This window comes from Plecotus auritus (assembly GCF_963455305.1).
Source record: "Plecotus auritus genome assembly, chromosome: 7".
Classification (NCBI taxonomy): domain Eukaryota; kingdom Metazoa; phylum Chordata; class Mammalia; order Chiroptera; family Vespertilionidae; genus Plecotus; species Plecotus auritus.
In genome coordinates this window covers 106,667,777-106,683,592 of record NC_137774.1, presented here as the reverse complement: position 1 = coordinate 106,683,592, position 15,816 = coordinate 106,667,777, and the positions used below count along the sequence as shown (strand labels likewise).

At 42.8% G+C, this 15,816-nt stretch overlaps 1 long non-coding RNA gene and 1 pseudogene across 4 annotated transcripts in view; one reads left to right on the top strand and one right to left on the bottom strand.

Annotated features, from left to right (window-relative positions):
• The window catches only part of LOC308254324, a 95,769-nt gene that overhangs the window by 15,052 nt on the left and 64,901 nt on the right, over nt 1-15,816 (bottom strand). For all 3 annotated transcript variants that reach the window (XR_013961212.1, XR_013961213.1, XR_013961214.1), the window contains exon 4: nt 67-187. This is a non-coding gene — a long non-coding RNA (uncharacterized lncRNA). The remainder of the gene's footprint in view (nt 1-66; nt 188-15,816) is intronic.
• Nucleotides 11,083-12,277, top strand: LOC308253799 (dnaJ homolog subfamily A member 1-like; annotated as a pseudogene). Its single transcript has one exon. The product of its transcript is annotated as a dnaJ homolog subfamily A member 1-like (transcript).

Sequence of the window (15,816 nt, the reverse complement as noted above, 5' to 3'; positions counted from 1 at the left end):
GTAAATCTCCTTGGGCCCAATGTGGCCCTGAGACTTAGTCACGTTAACCCTGGGTATTGGACTCACCTGAGCTCCAGGAAGCAGGAACTAGAGCACAGAGCTTCTCCATGCCTGAGAGCTTTAGGTGTTTCACTATGGTTTTCCATCTTTATTTTGGTCACAGAACTCTTTGCTCAAACGTTTTATACTGGGGGAAAAGAAAGGAAAAACAAAGAATTGCTTTGGTTGAAGACGACAGTGGGGGAGGAATCAGAGTCCCACCTGCTCCCACCACCTCCCTCCCCTGGAAGCCCCCAAGGGGCTCATGTTTAAGCAGTTACTGCACAAAGCTCTGCTGACTCTTGCTTCCCTGAGCCAAGGAGACACAAAAGTATTACCCTGTTAGGCATAGTGGGATGAGAGACCTGGTGAGAAGATAAAGTTGGCGCCCAGGCAAGCAGATGAAGGAGGCTACTCCTCACCTGCTTGGGTACTGGGAAGGCCCTGGTGCCCACAGAGTCCAGCTTCACCTGCTCCTTGTCCGCTCTGATACCAGGATTCCCCAGTTACAGCATCCATGTTCAAATGCAAGTATTTTAAAAAGGGGTCTGAAAGTTTTTAATAGCCAGGAGACAGAAAAAAACACAGAGGAAGAAGAGAAAGACGGTCCACAGTGGAAGCCACGGGCTAAGAGAAACCCTCTGCTTTACAATGTTGCTGAGATCCAGCCTTGAGTGTGAAGTTTGTGGCAAGAAGCCTTCCTGCCGATTCGAGCAGGTGAAGTCCTGTCAGAGCAGAGGCAGCTCAAGGCACAAACCAGTTGGACAAAACAGTTGCTTGGACGCTCATACAGGGCTTTAAATAGAAAATAAAATGCATATGTCCAGATCTGAGAATTTGATATGGGACACGAGGCCATTTCACTGCTCTTTGAAACAAGACAATCTTTTAAAGCAGATTTTGTTGCTTCCAGAATTGTTCTGTATTCTTTGGAGGCTTTCTTTCTTACTTATGTGGCTTTCTTTTGGCTTCTTAGATTAAAAGAGTATGATACATATATTCAATGTGTTTTTTTTGTTGTTGTTTTTTTTTAAAATAACAAGCCCAAAATTATACCTTTTCTAGAGAGGGAACTTTCACCCTTGTGTTTCTGATGGGAGTCTTTGATACTCTGCCAGGATTTGATTTTGAGCCATTGAGCCATTAGGATGATATAAAAGTCTATCTCCTCTGCTCCATGACCCACAGCTTGAGGCATTCAACAGAAAAACTAACATTACAGATGATGGTTCACAGAGCCCACTGGCAGATTTCAGGGTCAGAGATTTCCAAAGAGGAAAATTTCCTAGAGAGTTTCTATGCAAAGATTTTAAGCAAGACTGTCTTTTGAATATTCTGAACACTCCTCTTTCCTTTGTGAACAACTAAAAAATTAGAACAAGATGTCAGACTGACCACACGTGCCAAATCCTTTCAATTAACAGGATACTTAATTTTTTAAATTTTATTTTTCAATTACAGTTTGCATTCCCTATTATTTTGTATTAGTTTCTGGTGTGCAGAAGAGTGGTTAGACAATCATATACTTTTCAAAGTGCTCCCCACCCCTGATATTTTAAGTACCTTACATAGTTATTATAATATTACTAGGGACCTGGTGCACAAAATTCGTGCAGGTGGGGGGGAGGGCGTGGTCCCCTCAGCCCAGCCTGCACCCTCTCCAATCTGGAACCCCTCGGGGGATGTCTCACTGGCAGTCAGACATCTCTCTCACAATCTAGGACTGCTGGCTCCTAATCGCTCACCTACCTGCCTGCCTGGTCGCCCTTAACTGCCCCCCCCTGCTGGCCCGATGGCCCCTCAATGCCTCTGCGTGCCAGCCTGATTGCTCCTAACTGCCCTCCCTGCTGGCCTGGTCACCCCACTGCCCCTGCTACCAGCCTGGTCACTCCTCATGCCCCCCCGCTCACCACTGGCCTGGTTGCCCCATGCAGCCTGCTTGTTCAGTCATTTGGTCGTCCCTCACTAACTCCCCTGCCAGCCTGGTCATAGGCAGCCATCTTGTGAGGGTATGGGGGTTAATTTGCATATTACCTCTTTATTATATAGGATTGACTGTATTCCCTATGCTGTACTTTATATCCCAGGACTATTTTGTGGCTACCAATATGTACTACTTCTTTTTTTTTTTAACGATATGTTTTCAGAGAGAGGAAGAAAGAGGGAGAAATAGAAATATCAATGATGAGAGAAAAATCATCAATCGGCTTCCTCCTGCATGTCCCCTACTAGGGATCAAGCCCGCAACCTGGGATGTGCCCTGACCAGGAATCAAATTGTGACCTATAGGTTCATAGGTCGATGCTCAATCACTGAGCCACACTGGCCAGGCCAATCTATAATTCTTAATCCCTTCACCTTTTTCATCCAGCCCCCAAACCCTCTACTCTCTGGCAACCATCAGTCTGTTCTCTATATCTATGAATCTGTTTACATTTTGTTCATTTATTTTGCTCTTTAGATTCCACATATACTAGTAAGTGAAGTCATAGGGTACTTGTCTTTGTCTGACTTGTTTCATTTAGCATAATACCCTCTAGGTCCACAGGTTTTGACAAAAAAATTAAAAATAGTTTTTCATTCATGAATTTGTTGATTTGGAATGTCATAAAGAGGTTTAAGAAATCATATGTATTTATATGTTAATGAATTGGTTTTGTTACAAAAATAAGATTTTATGAAATCAGAAGAGAGCCCTTCACTCCCGAATTCATTCAACATGTGTGTGCTGCCCCCTCCTCTGTGGCACTCGCTGGACCTGGGTCTCGGAGGCAAAGCCTTCACAGGTTACCTTTCAGGTGCTGAGAGGGGCTGGGAGACAGACAGGAGAACAAGAACTTTATTTCAGAAGATACTAAGAGCCATGAAGAAAACAGACTTAGGTGATATGACTAGGGAGCAATAGGGACTTTACTGGTTTTCCATTGCTGCCCTAACAAGTGGCCTCAAACAGATTGGCCTACACCACCAAGTGTGTGATCGCAGGTGGTGTGGGTCAGAAACCCAAGGCAGGCTCATTGGGCTGCGCGCCTCCCTGGAGGCTCCAGGAGGCCCCGTCCCCTGCTCATGGGGTGCTGGCAGAATCTACTCCTTACAGGACAGTTCCCTTCCGTGTCCTTGCCAAAGCCACTCCCAGCTTCCAGGGGCCACCTGCATACCTTGGCCCGAGGTCCCTTCCTCCAGCCTCAAAGCCAGCAACTCTGGTTGAGTCCTTCCCCTAGCATCTCTGACCCACGCCCCTGCCCCCATCGCACTTTCAAGTTCACCTGGTTACCTTAGCCCAGTGGTCAGCCAACTGTGGCTCATAAGCCACATGCGGCTCTTTGGCCCCTTGAGTGTGGCTCTTCCACAAAATACCATGGCCTGGGCAAGTCTATTTTGAAGAAGTGGCATTAGAAGAAGTTTAAGTTTAAAAAATTTGGCTTTCAAAAGAAATTTCAATCATTGTACTGTTGATATTTGGCTCTGTTGACTAATGAGTTTGCCGACCACTGCCTTAGCCCACCTGGCTGATCTGGGATAGTCACCATCTTACCTGTGTGCCTGTTCTTCTGTTTGCTTCGTCATCCTTATTGCGTTGGTCACAATCACATTTATATTACCTGCTTTCCTATAGTCATTTGAGTTTATGACTCATGACATTCTCAAACCACTTTGCTACATTCTGCTATCGCAGTTACACACTGGGTACTCTATAAATATTTAGTAAATTAATGAAAGCATAAAATGCTGTGTTTTCCACACAGATACACTTGCCATCAGCAGCAATTTGGTCAAGAAAAGTTTTACATATTTTCATAGTATTTTGTTTTTTTTTTTCCCTCTTTTGCTCTTATTCTCTACTAGAGGCCTGGTGCACAAACTTGTGCACCAGTGGGGTCCCTTGGCTTGGCCTGTGGGATTGGGTTGAAACCAGCTCTCTGACATCCCTGGAGAAGTCCTGGATTGTAAGACGGTGCAGGCCAGGACGAGGGACCCCACTGGTGCACGATTGGGGCCAGGGAGGAACACGGGAGGTTGGCCAGCTGGGGAGGGACCACAGGAGGGCTCCACAGCATGTCCGGCACATCTCGCTCAGTCCCAATCGGCTGGACCCCAGCAGCAAGCTAAGCTATCAGTCAGAGTGTCTGCTTCCTGGTGATCAGTGCACGTCATAGCAAGTGGTTGAGCAGCCTTAGCATATCATTTAGCATATTACGCTTTGACTGGTTGAATGGCCGACCAGACGACCGGACACTTAGCATATTAGGTATTTGTTATATAAGATTGTTACAGTTTTTCCCCTTATGGAAAATTTATGGAAGAGCATGCATGGGTAAAGGAAAAGACTATTACCTAGCCTGTTGATTTTATGTGACCTAATTTCTAATTGTTCTCTGAGTTTATTTTGTGATGAAGCAAATATTTCACACTGATACCACCAGAATAGAAGATAAACTTTGTCTCTCACTAGGCTAGGGCTATGTGAAATAGGTCAGCTTAATTTTAATTAAAAACAAATTAGAATTAAATAAGTATTTTAATCATGACATGTTGAATAGTGTTTATTAATAAAACACACTCCTAAATGCAATCCTTAGGTCAGCCCTTAGAAATAAGAATAAAGTGAATCAATCCTTCATCAGAATAATGTTTCTAAACCTCTTTGCAATTTACCAATTTAAACCGGAGGCAAAGTCCGAGGGCAGCTTCCACATAGAAGGGCTGTGGTGAAACCAGATGACTCACTGTTTGATTTAGCAGTTGTAATACATATCCTTGCCAGTTTGTTTTGTTCCCACTTAATTCCCAACTTCCCATCTTTTTTCTAATGAAAAATCAGCTTTGAAAAATTGCTTAACAAACTGCTTTCACTGAGTCAAAATTTCATAATGCAGCCCTGATTGCTGAAGTCCTTTGAATGCTGGATTTTGCGAAGTTACCTCTGGGAAGCAGTCAATGGAGAGAGGAGGGGAAAATGTTCCCATATTCACTGACATGAGAGACTATTTCTTCTCAGTGTGTTATAAAATCAGAGTGAGGCTGTAACAATCAAGCTTTGATTTTCCTCCCATTTCTCTTCAGAAATTCTCTCTAAGGGAGTTTTTGAAGTTTCTGGATGAAAAGCATTATGTAAACGCAAGGTGTCTAACCTATCTCTGGTCTGTACATAGAGGAGAAGGAAGGTTATTTTGTGGGCTTCTTGGAAGGGAGAAGAGGATCCTTCTAACCCTACCTTTCCCACATGTATATTTGACTGTGAGGTTATGGCTGCTCTTTTGCATAATCTCTGGGCTCTTTGCTGCTTGAGGCCATGGCCAAGTGCACAGAGCATCATCTGTCTCTGTCAGTACAGCTGACACCTCCTGTAACTAAGTCAGAACACTCGTGGCTCCCTATGCTTCTCCAGGACTCCCTTCCAGGCACTGAAGATACAAACAGGGGAGGAATCTTTTCAGTTACTTCATGGCCAAAGGGCAAGGCAGTAGGCAAGACAAAGCCATTCTTAGCGTTTAGCCTGGTGCCGAAGGGAAGGGTCCTCTTCCTCGCTGGAAGGGCTGCCGTCTCATGCAGGAAGGTGGTGCAGGTAAGGTGCTTCTCTATGCAATTTACCTGGCTCTCCTCCCTGAAGTGTGGAGAGCCCACCACAGCCACCAAGGCCCAGGGCACCCACAACAACCTGGCCAGGGGAAAAACACCCTCTTAGTGCAGCCCTAAAGAGTTCACGACGGGGTACTCAAATCAAACAAGATGATGATGCGCCAAGATCTAACTCAGCCTTTCTCTGCTGGAGTTCTGTGGAGGACTATTCCCTGCTACCCTGAGTCATGCATTATATGTAATAAATGAACTCTGCTTGATGCAGAGACAATGGTTCTAGTTATGAATTGTCTTGTTTCTATGGATCTATAGCAGTACTAGTTTTGTGTCATTCTTAGGACTGCCCTTGGGGGAATTTAGAAATAGCCACTCATATAATTTTCTGTGCCCTGTCCCCTACCAAAAGTCTTGGCCCTGGGTAGTGATGAGCTGCTTTCCCCTGCTTAGGGAGTAGAAAAATTAAGCAGTAGAATGGAAAGAGGCAAACAAAAGAATACATTTCCTCTGCATTGCTGAAGCTGACCTGGCAGTTTCCCCCCTCACCCCTCACCCTCTGCCCACCCCCAACCCCCAGAGGGTGGGAAGACTTTCTGCTTAGACAGTGAGGCACCACCATGGAGGTGCATTTGCAGCATCTGAGAGTGCATTTTGGAAGCATTCCAATTCAGCTGAAAGTGAAGTGTGTTAGACTTAAAGCCACCCATGTATATAGCAATGTAAAATGTACTTCACCTTATAACACGTGCACATGCTGCCCATGGAATCAAAACATTCTAAGAATAAAGAGCTGAAGGCCTGCTTTAAAATCTGATGTATTATTAATGCTTCAGTGTTTGCTTTGTTTTATGCGCCTCATTCTTGCTTGGCAACCCTGTCTGACTGGCAGCTTAGAGGACTGAACTAATGTTTATCATTAGTAAAAAGCTCCTTCTTCAATATGTGTTATGCAGCTAATATGGGCCAGGCAGTGTGGATTAAATGGAATCACATAAATAATGGTAGTTTAAAAATAATTATGATGGTAATAATAACACTGATGGTTGTTTGTTCCTTCCCTGAATTCATTTTCCCTTCTCCAACAACTTCTGACCTTCACTGCAGATTTGTTAGGGGCAGAAATAGAATATTGGAGACCAGCTATAATTATAAGAAATATAAATCACGCTCTATTAACCGTGATTGCTTTGTTCTCATTAAAGAAAGCACATTCTAACCTGGCTGGGAGTTGCACGTGGGACCTGGGAGCTCACTTGGAAATGCAGCCCATCCTCCCCCTCCAGGAGCTGCCTAATACCATGGAAAGATGAACAACCTTGTTGTAGAAACCAGATGCACCAGCCCTTTGCAACCCCCAGGACTTTGCAAAACCCCAGCCTTTTTCAATGCGCGTCCCCCCCTCCCCGCCCCGAGCCTTTTGTAAACCCCAAGCCCACCTTGCCTGTAAACTGCCCATTTTGCATACCCATTCTTATCTCTTTTGCCTACTTCCCCATGTAATCTTTGTCCTTATACCCAATATAAGCTGCTGGGGGAGACAGAGCAGGTTTTTGTGGATGACCCACTGCTCTCCCACACTGCCAGCATTATTTTAGAATCAGTGCTCATATATGATTCTCTGCTGAATTGGTTCAAGTAGTGACAGGCAGCCTGGACCCAGTGGTTGTCTGGTTCCATAGTCACTGCTTGCCCCGTGCGGTTCCTTCCCTGGCTCTAAGGACAGAACATGTGACTCAAGCATAAGCCATTCAATATACTGTCTTCCTTTGTCCATAATGATTGGTTTAAAGATGGGCACATGACCTAAACTCATAAGTCTTAAATCCTAGTAAGTCTTGGGCCTTGTTCAGAAGCTATTGGAAAAGATCCTCTCTTTTGAGCTGCACTTTAACCGGAGAAAATCTAAGGCTAAAGCTGCCCCAGCAATCACATCACTAGGAAGGAGCAGCCTGGAACCTGGAGCTAATTGGAGACAGAATGAAGTCAAAACAGGAGGCAGCACTAGTAGAGATAGAAATTGAGCCCTAATGGCAGAATTTAAGCACTACATCCAGCTATGTCTGAAGTCAGCCCAGCCCTGGGCTGTTCAGCTCCCAGAGCCAATACGGGCACTTTTTGTCCTAAGCCAATTCGAGTTTAGTTCCATGTCACTTGAAACTAAGGAAGAACTCAGACAAATGATAATAATGATAATGCAAAGACAGTGGGGGAAGGAGGAGCCAAAGAAAATTTTATGTGAAGAGGAAAATGATATTAAGACTCGGGATTTTATAGAAACCTTGCCTGAACAGAAGCAAAGCAGAAAATATTAACTAAGATCCAGAGAAACATTCCTGAAAACTTTAGGCTCACTATATTACCCAAGTGGAATTCACCTTGGCCCCAACAGGGCACATGAAACAAAAACCATACACGAGATACTAAACCCCTCAGGCTCCAGAAGAGCAAGCCACTCTCCTGATCAAGCTTGGAGGAAACCCAGGCTGAAGATATCATTTTTTTAAAGCTAGATTCAGAAGCTTTGTGCAACCAATACAGGCATTTCCATCCCCTGCTTGCTATCAAGACTGCATATAGCCCTAAGCAATAACGTCAAAACGATAAGTAAGAAAAATTACCCCTAAGAGTCAGAGGTACTGAATGTCAGAGACAAAGTACAATCTCTTACATCCCTGGAGTAGGCACAAGAAAGGATTGCTTGGTGCGAAGGTAAACAGACTACTATTTGGGCAGCCACTATGTTAAATCAAATTGTGTTCTGACTAGTCCCAGTTTTTTACCACTAAAATGAAGTTCAGAAGTGCTGTCCCGCTTCCTTTATGACACTCTCATGAATCATGTAGTTCAAGGAAGGGCCTGGAGCTCAGCAGTTTACTTACTGTCTTCTCTATTTACTTACTTTAAAAACAAAACGAAACAAACCCCAACACACTCCATTCTCAGCTTTGCTAGCTTGGAGACTGCTTATTATTTTTTTCCACTTGGTAGATTTTCCCAAGTAATAAAAAAGCCCAAAACTGGGAGAGAACTTTTCTCTTGGATTCTAAAATTGGAGGGTTCTCAAAATGCACTGTATTATTTGCCACAAAGTAGGGAGTAGGACCCTGTGTGCAGGGGGTGAGGGTGGGGATTCACCCCACTGTGAAGTTAACACCTGTCTTTAAAAACCACATCACTGTATATTTTGTGTATGATTCCATGGACAGCCAATCTCTTCCCTTCAGGATGGGCACTTTGCCTTTTAAATATCATATTGCTGAATATTTTCTACATTATTCTCTGGACAGTACCTAGTCCCTTAAGGATAGTGTGGCAGATTGTGTTTTCCAAAAATGGTCACAAAAATATCTCTGACACTGGCAGAGTAACCTTGCTACTCCCACTTCAAGAACTATCATTCATTTCTCTCTCTTTTTAAAGATATACTTTTATTGATTTCAGAGGGGAAGGGAGAGGCAGAGAGAGATAGAAACATCAATGATGAGAGAGAATCATGGGTTGGCTGCCTCTGATACACCACACACTGGGTATTGAGCCCACAACCCGAGCATGTGCCCTGACTGGGAATCAACCATGACATCCTGCTTCACAGGTCGACACTCAACCGCTGAGCTACGTCAGCTGGGCCATTTCTCCATTTCTCTATCTGCCTTGAACCTAGGCAGACCCTGTGACTACTTTGACCAAAAGAATATGAAAGTAACACTGTGCCGATTCTAGATGTAGTCCTTAAGTGTTCATCTTCTGCCCCTTGAAATCCATCTGCCATGTGTGACTACTCGGAGATCAGCAAGCTGTGAGAAGCACCAAGCCAGATGGAGAGGCCCAGGACGATGAGGCACCACGTGGAAAGAGAGGGAGGACAAGAATCAGGTGTGTAGGTGAAGTCTAGCCCTCAGATGATTCCAGTGCCAGCAACTGTATAAGAGACACCAAGAAGGAACCACCCAGCTGAGCTCAGTCAACCCCCAGAACCATGGAAGATAATAATAAATTATTGTTTCAAGCTACTAAGATTTGGGGGTGGTTTGTTAGATGCAGCAATAGATACCTGGAACAGATAGGTAATTTGCCAATCTGGGCATCCATTAAAGTATAGTGGATGTGGTAGATGCTAGAAAAAATACTGGATTTATTATAACAATAAGTACCTTATCTGTTAGAGGTCTTCATAGCAAGTAACAGAGGCTAATTCTGGCTGAGTTAAGCAAACAAGGTTTTGAAAGGACAGTGGGTAATTCATGAATCATACCCGTAGGAAGGTCTGAAGATTTAGCTTCAGTCCAAGCAGGAAATAAGAACACCAAAGCTATGGCCCCAAACCATTCTGGAGAGGAAAGGACTGACACCAGCACCCAGAAATGACAGAGAGCTTCTGGTCCTTTGGTTATAGTGTCACTAGTTGCCACAGCAGAGTCTTGGTGTAGGTGACTCTAACTGGCAGAGCCCGAGGCATGGGCCTCGCCCTTGCTGCAAGGGGGGCTGGGAAAACAAGTGCCCAGCGGACTCCACACTGAGAGGTCATCTTTGTCCCATCAGAGTCATAGGACGAGGGCGACCTCTCCAGGGTCAGAAGTTCAGAAGCTGGGAAGTCAGAATGAATCACGAGTCCACCACTACTACTGGGTATCCAAACGTGTGCGTGTGTGTGTGTGTGTGTGTGTGTGTGTGTGTGTGTACTTTTTACATTACGCAATTCCTGCTTTATCACAATTTTTGTCTTCCTGGTACACTTAGCATTCTACAACATTAATAATAAAATTAGCATTTATACCAAAACTATAGAAAAAGGAGCATACCTGTTAAAATCTATACAAATTTGTGACGGGCCATTAACAAAAATAACAATCCTGATAAAAATATTATAACAGTAAAAAAAACAAAAACAAAAAAACCAAGTTAAATTCCTAATAAAGAAATACTACAGTAGATCTAAAATTTTTATTTAAAGCCCTAGTGGTTTGGCCTGTGGACTGAAGTGTCCTGGGTTCGATTCCAGTCAAGGGCACATTCCTGGGTTGCGGGCTTGATCCCCACTGTGGGTGTGCAGGAGGCAGCTGACCACTGATTCTCTCTCATCACTGATGTTTCTATCTCTCTCTCTTTCTCCCTTCCTCTCTGAAATCAATAAAAAATATATTTAAAAATAAATAAATAAAATAAAATTTTTACTTAAAAAATTAAAAAAGTGAATGTACCTTGGTCTAAGGGAGTGTGAGGCTACTAAGTTATGATGGTTAGGGCATCCTGCCCAAAGATTGGGGAAAATCATACAATAAACACTTTCTGGACAGAGCAGTGGATCAAACTGAGCCCAAAACAACAACAAAAAAAAAAACAAACACCAGGGAACTTTCCAGACCGCTCGGTGAGAGGTGGAGGAGCGGCGGCTGCCTGAGCTGCGCGCAGCAACGCTCTCTTTCCAACTCCTTCACGCCTGCCTCGGCCACTCACTGGCTGTCAAAAATGATGAAAGAAACTACTTACTATGATGTTTTGGGGGTCAAACCCAATGCCACCCAGGAAGAACTGAAAAAGGCTTATAGGAAGCTGGCCTTGAAGTACCACCCTGATAAGAATTCAAATGAAGGAGAGAAGTTTAAACAGATTTCTCAAGCTTATGAAGTGCTCTCTGATGCAAAGAAAAGAGAATTATATGACAGAGGAGAACAAGCAATTAAGGAAGGTGGAGCAGGTGGTGGTTTTGGTTCCCCCATGGATATCTTTGATATGTTTTTTGGAGGAGAAGGAAGGATGCAGAGAGAAAGGAGAGGTAAAAACATTGTGCATCAGCTCTCTGTAACCGTAGAAGACTCATATAATGGTGCAACGAGAAAACTAGCTCTACAAAAGAATGTGATTTGTGACAAATGTGAAGGCCGAGGTGGTTAGAAAGGAGCAGTAGAGTGCTGTCCCAATTGCCGAGGTACTGGAATGCAAATAAGAATTCATCAGATAGGCCCTGGAATGGTTCAGCAAATTCAGTCTGTGTGCATGGAGTGCCAGGGCCATGGGGAAAGGATCAGTCCTAAAGATAGATAGATGTAAAAGTTGCAACGGTAGGAAGATAGTTCGAGAGAAGAAGATTCTAGAAGTTCATATTGATAAAGGCATGAAAGATGGCCAGAAGATAACATTCCATGGTGAAGGAGACCAGGAACCAGGAGTGGAGCCAGGAGATAATATCATTATTTTAGATCAGAAGGACCGTGCTGTTTTTCACTCGATGAGGAGGAGACCTTTTCATGTGTATGGACATATAGCTGGTTGAAGCATTGTGTGGCTTCCAAAAGCCAATAGCTACTCTTGACAACCGAACCGTAGTCATCACCTCTCATCCAGGTCAGATTGTCAAGCATGGAGATATAAGTGTGTATTAAATGAGGGCATGCCAATTTATCGTAGACCTTATGAAAAGGGTCACCTAATCATCGGATTTAAGGTAAACTTTCCTGAGAATGGCTTTCTCTCTCCTGATAAACTCTCTTTGCTGGAAAAACTCCTACCTGAAAGGAAGGAAGTAGAAGAGACTGATGAAATGGACCAGGTAGAACTGGTAGACTTTGATCCAAATCAAGAAAGACGGCACCATTACAATGGAGAAGCATATGAGGATGATGAACATCATCCTAGGGGTGGTGTTCAGTGTCAGACCTCATAATGGGGCCAGTGAATAACACTCACTGCTGGCATTTTATATACAGTAGTGAATGAGTGAAGGACTGTAACCATAATATGCTCACTACTTGCTATTGTTTTTGTTTTTAATATTCAAGTATAGTAGTGTTTTAAATGTTAAATGAAGCCCTAACCGGTTTGGCTCAGTGGATAGAGCGTCGGCCTGCGGACTGAAGGGTCCCAGGTTCGATTCCAGTCAAGGGCATGTACCTTGGTTGCGGGCACATCCCCAGTAGGGGGCGTGCAGGAGGCAGCTGATTGATGTTTCTAACTCTCTATCCCTCTCTCTTCCTCTCTGTAAAAAATCAATAAAATATATTTTAAAAAAATAAATAAAAGTTAAATGAAGAATAAACTCAAATATAAAAGCTCTGACTTTGCCCTGTATGTATGATGACTTAAGTGTGCAAGATAAGTTTAATACCTGTAAAAAAATTCCCCTAGCATTTGCTAGGCCATACTTTGTAATTAATTTTGGCTATGTATATGGAATAGCTTACACTGAAATGCTAGATATATTTATTGACTTGGGTGTGTGACCCTTAATTGTTAAGCTACGAAGTTAAAATTCTGTATTTAACTGGCAGTCAGACAAAGAACTTAATTTGCAGAGAAGTGTTAGTTTGTATAGTTGAATTAAGTGGGATTCAATGTGATACCTCTGCATTTATGCTATTGCCTCAACTGTTACTTGAAGGTAGCATGCCATATAATTTAATCTGTGATATCAATGATAGAAATGATACTTTTCCAAAGAAGGGGTTTATCATAATCTGCTTCTTGAGGGCTTGCACTTGTAGAATTGCATTCCCTTCTGTGGTGCCATCTTTTTTTTTATTATTTATAACTATATATCAATCCTTGGTTACATTTTTCCCCCTTCTCTTTGGACCATAAGCCTTAGAGTAGTGACTTCTGGAGTATGGAGTAGGCTAACTTAGAAGAAGTTGAGTGATGAAACCTTTACATGGAGAAGTAATTTGCATGTATGAGATAGGAAGGTGTGTTTTGGGTATGTTACAGGCTTACTTTAAACCATTTAACTTACGCCGAAACCGGTTTGGCTCAGTGGATAGAGCGTCGGCCTGCGGGCTGAAGGGTCCTGGGTTCGATTCCGGTCAGGGGCATGTACCTTGGTTGCGAGCACATCCCCAGTGGGAGGTGTGCAGGAGGCAGCTGATCGATGTTTCTCTCTCATCGATGTTTCTAGCTCTCTATCCCTCTCCCTTCCTCTCTGTAAAATATCAATAAAATATATTTTAAAAAAATAAAATAAAAAATAAATAAACCATTTAACTTACGCTCCAAAGTAACTGTAATTTAATGTTGGTAGTATAGCAAATTATGAATAGCTTTAATTGTATGTTTAAAGTCATATCTTCACAAGCTTAAATCTGGATATCAGAATTTAAGCAATTCTTGAAATGTATGAATGTCTCCTTAATACACTGATTACAAAGTAAAAACAAATAAAACCAAGGGGTGACTAGACATTGTGGACAGTACTGTAGACCTCACATCTGTCATGTTCAGCTGTGTGGATACACGCTATGACCTGCTGCTGATACTCATGGAGGAAAGCATTGGCCTGCTGGTGACGTTCATCAGCACTTCATGTTATATGCCATCATTCCACTATGTACCAATCACATATGAGATAATTCATGCCTACAAAAGCAGGCTTTAGCAGAACAGAATGTTCTCTGTGTGTGTGTAAATTAATACAACCTTTGCAAGCTAGGTATTATTCTCATTTCATAAAAGAGGAAATAGAGGCTCAGAGAATAACAAATGTGACTTAGTTAAAAAAAGATGGGGGTTAAGCTCAGATTTGAAGCTTGTACTGTCTCTTTCCACCCTGTCTTGTCATTTACTAGGGAACCACCTTCCACTTTTAGAAATTTAGATCCACATCTCCAAGTTGGTAAGCGTCAGACCCCTAGTGAGACTGGACTTGTCAGCATTGTCTTTCAAACTAAAGATTGGTTCAAGTTGATTCTTCTCCAAGGTGGAGATGTGGTTCTTTGGACCCTCCAGAGTCTCCACCTCAGCTCGTTCAGAGCTGGGTTCAAGAATCCATGAAACCCAGTGGGTGATTTCCATTTTCCTGCTTTCACTCAGGAGTTATAATTCAGATGACTGTTGTAGAAATACAACTATATTTTCCAAAGGCAGTTTCTAATCTCTCAGAACAATATATTTTTTCCACAAAACAATAATTTCTCACTTCTTAGACATCAAGGGACAGAAAAAGTATCTGATGTAATAAGCACAGATTTCTGCTCATTTCTTTGCCTCTGTTTTTAACTTTTGCATAAGTCAACTAGTTAAAGAAATGAAATGCCTCAGTAGGGATCTGCCAATGAGTGGGTCAAGTTCTCTCTCCTGCAGCTGAAGGATCCAGAAAATGCTTCACAGATGATAACACTTCAAGGATGAGGTGCATCAAATCGGCCTGAGATGTGCTCAAGGAATGAGATGTTAAATGGACACAAACTGGCAACCAGATTCGAAATCCTTTGAGGACATCAACCTCTTGGCCAGGTCTGGATTTAAGAGAATTATTAACCCGTATTTCCTAACAATAGCTATACAGCACAGGAGGGGATGTGGGACATCACCACCGGATAAACCCCCACCAAGCAGCAAGTAAGGGCAATGAGTCATTTAGTGCCTTACTTCTGCATTGCACTAAACAGTCCTCTCAGGGGTTCCCAGAACTGATGTTTTTTTGTTTTGTTTTGTTTTGTTTGGATATAACAACCCATGTAACATATATTTATTGTTTCTTAATTCATTTAACATCTAGAATATAAAGCCAATTAATTTATTTTATTCTTTAAGAAAAATGACCTTTATTTGATGAAAACTCTAAGCTTGAGAAATATAAAAATATATTGTCAATAGTGATTCACCGTCTTATTGATGTGAGTATAGGTTTATAGTTTTTGTACAGCTCTAGAAAAATGTTGACACCAATTGCACCCAAGAAAAGTTTTAAGGCTTAATAAAAATAACTAAGACTAGTAATTTCTCGATGCAGCTTAAGGGTTGAGAATAGGATGCTAAACTGAATGAATCTTCCGAATGCCAGCAGTCCCCAATGTATAGCATACACTTTAAACACACTCCTAAAACCTCAGGGAGGGAAAGATGAGTAGAAAAATAAAACAGGGAGTTTTATCATTGTTGCCCAGAGTTCAGGTTTTCTTCATTCCCCCAGGCCTCTCTTCCCATCTCTGGTTTCCCCCATCTACACCCCAGAAATCCCTGCCTGGACTAGGGAGCTCTCCCTCTATCTGGCTGACAGTGAGGTTGGGGGTGAAGTCACAGGGCCAGCACTACAATGTGGGTAGAACGGATGTATTTTAACACTGAAGCTGATGTTTTCTCAGCAGTGGTTCTCGGTTACTGAGCATAACATCACTGGGCTTGTTAAAATAAAATGGCTGCCCCCTCCCCCAGTGCTTCCTGATTCTGTAGGTCTGGGATAAACCTGAAGAACCTGCGTTTCTAAAAGTT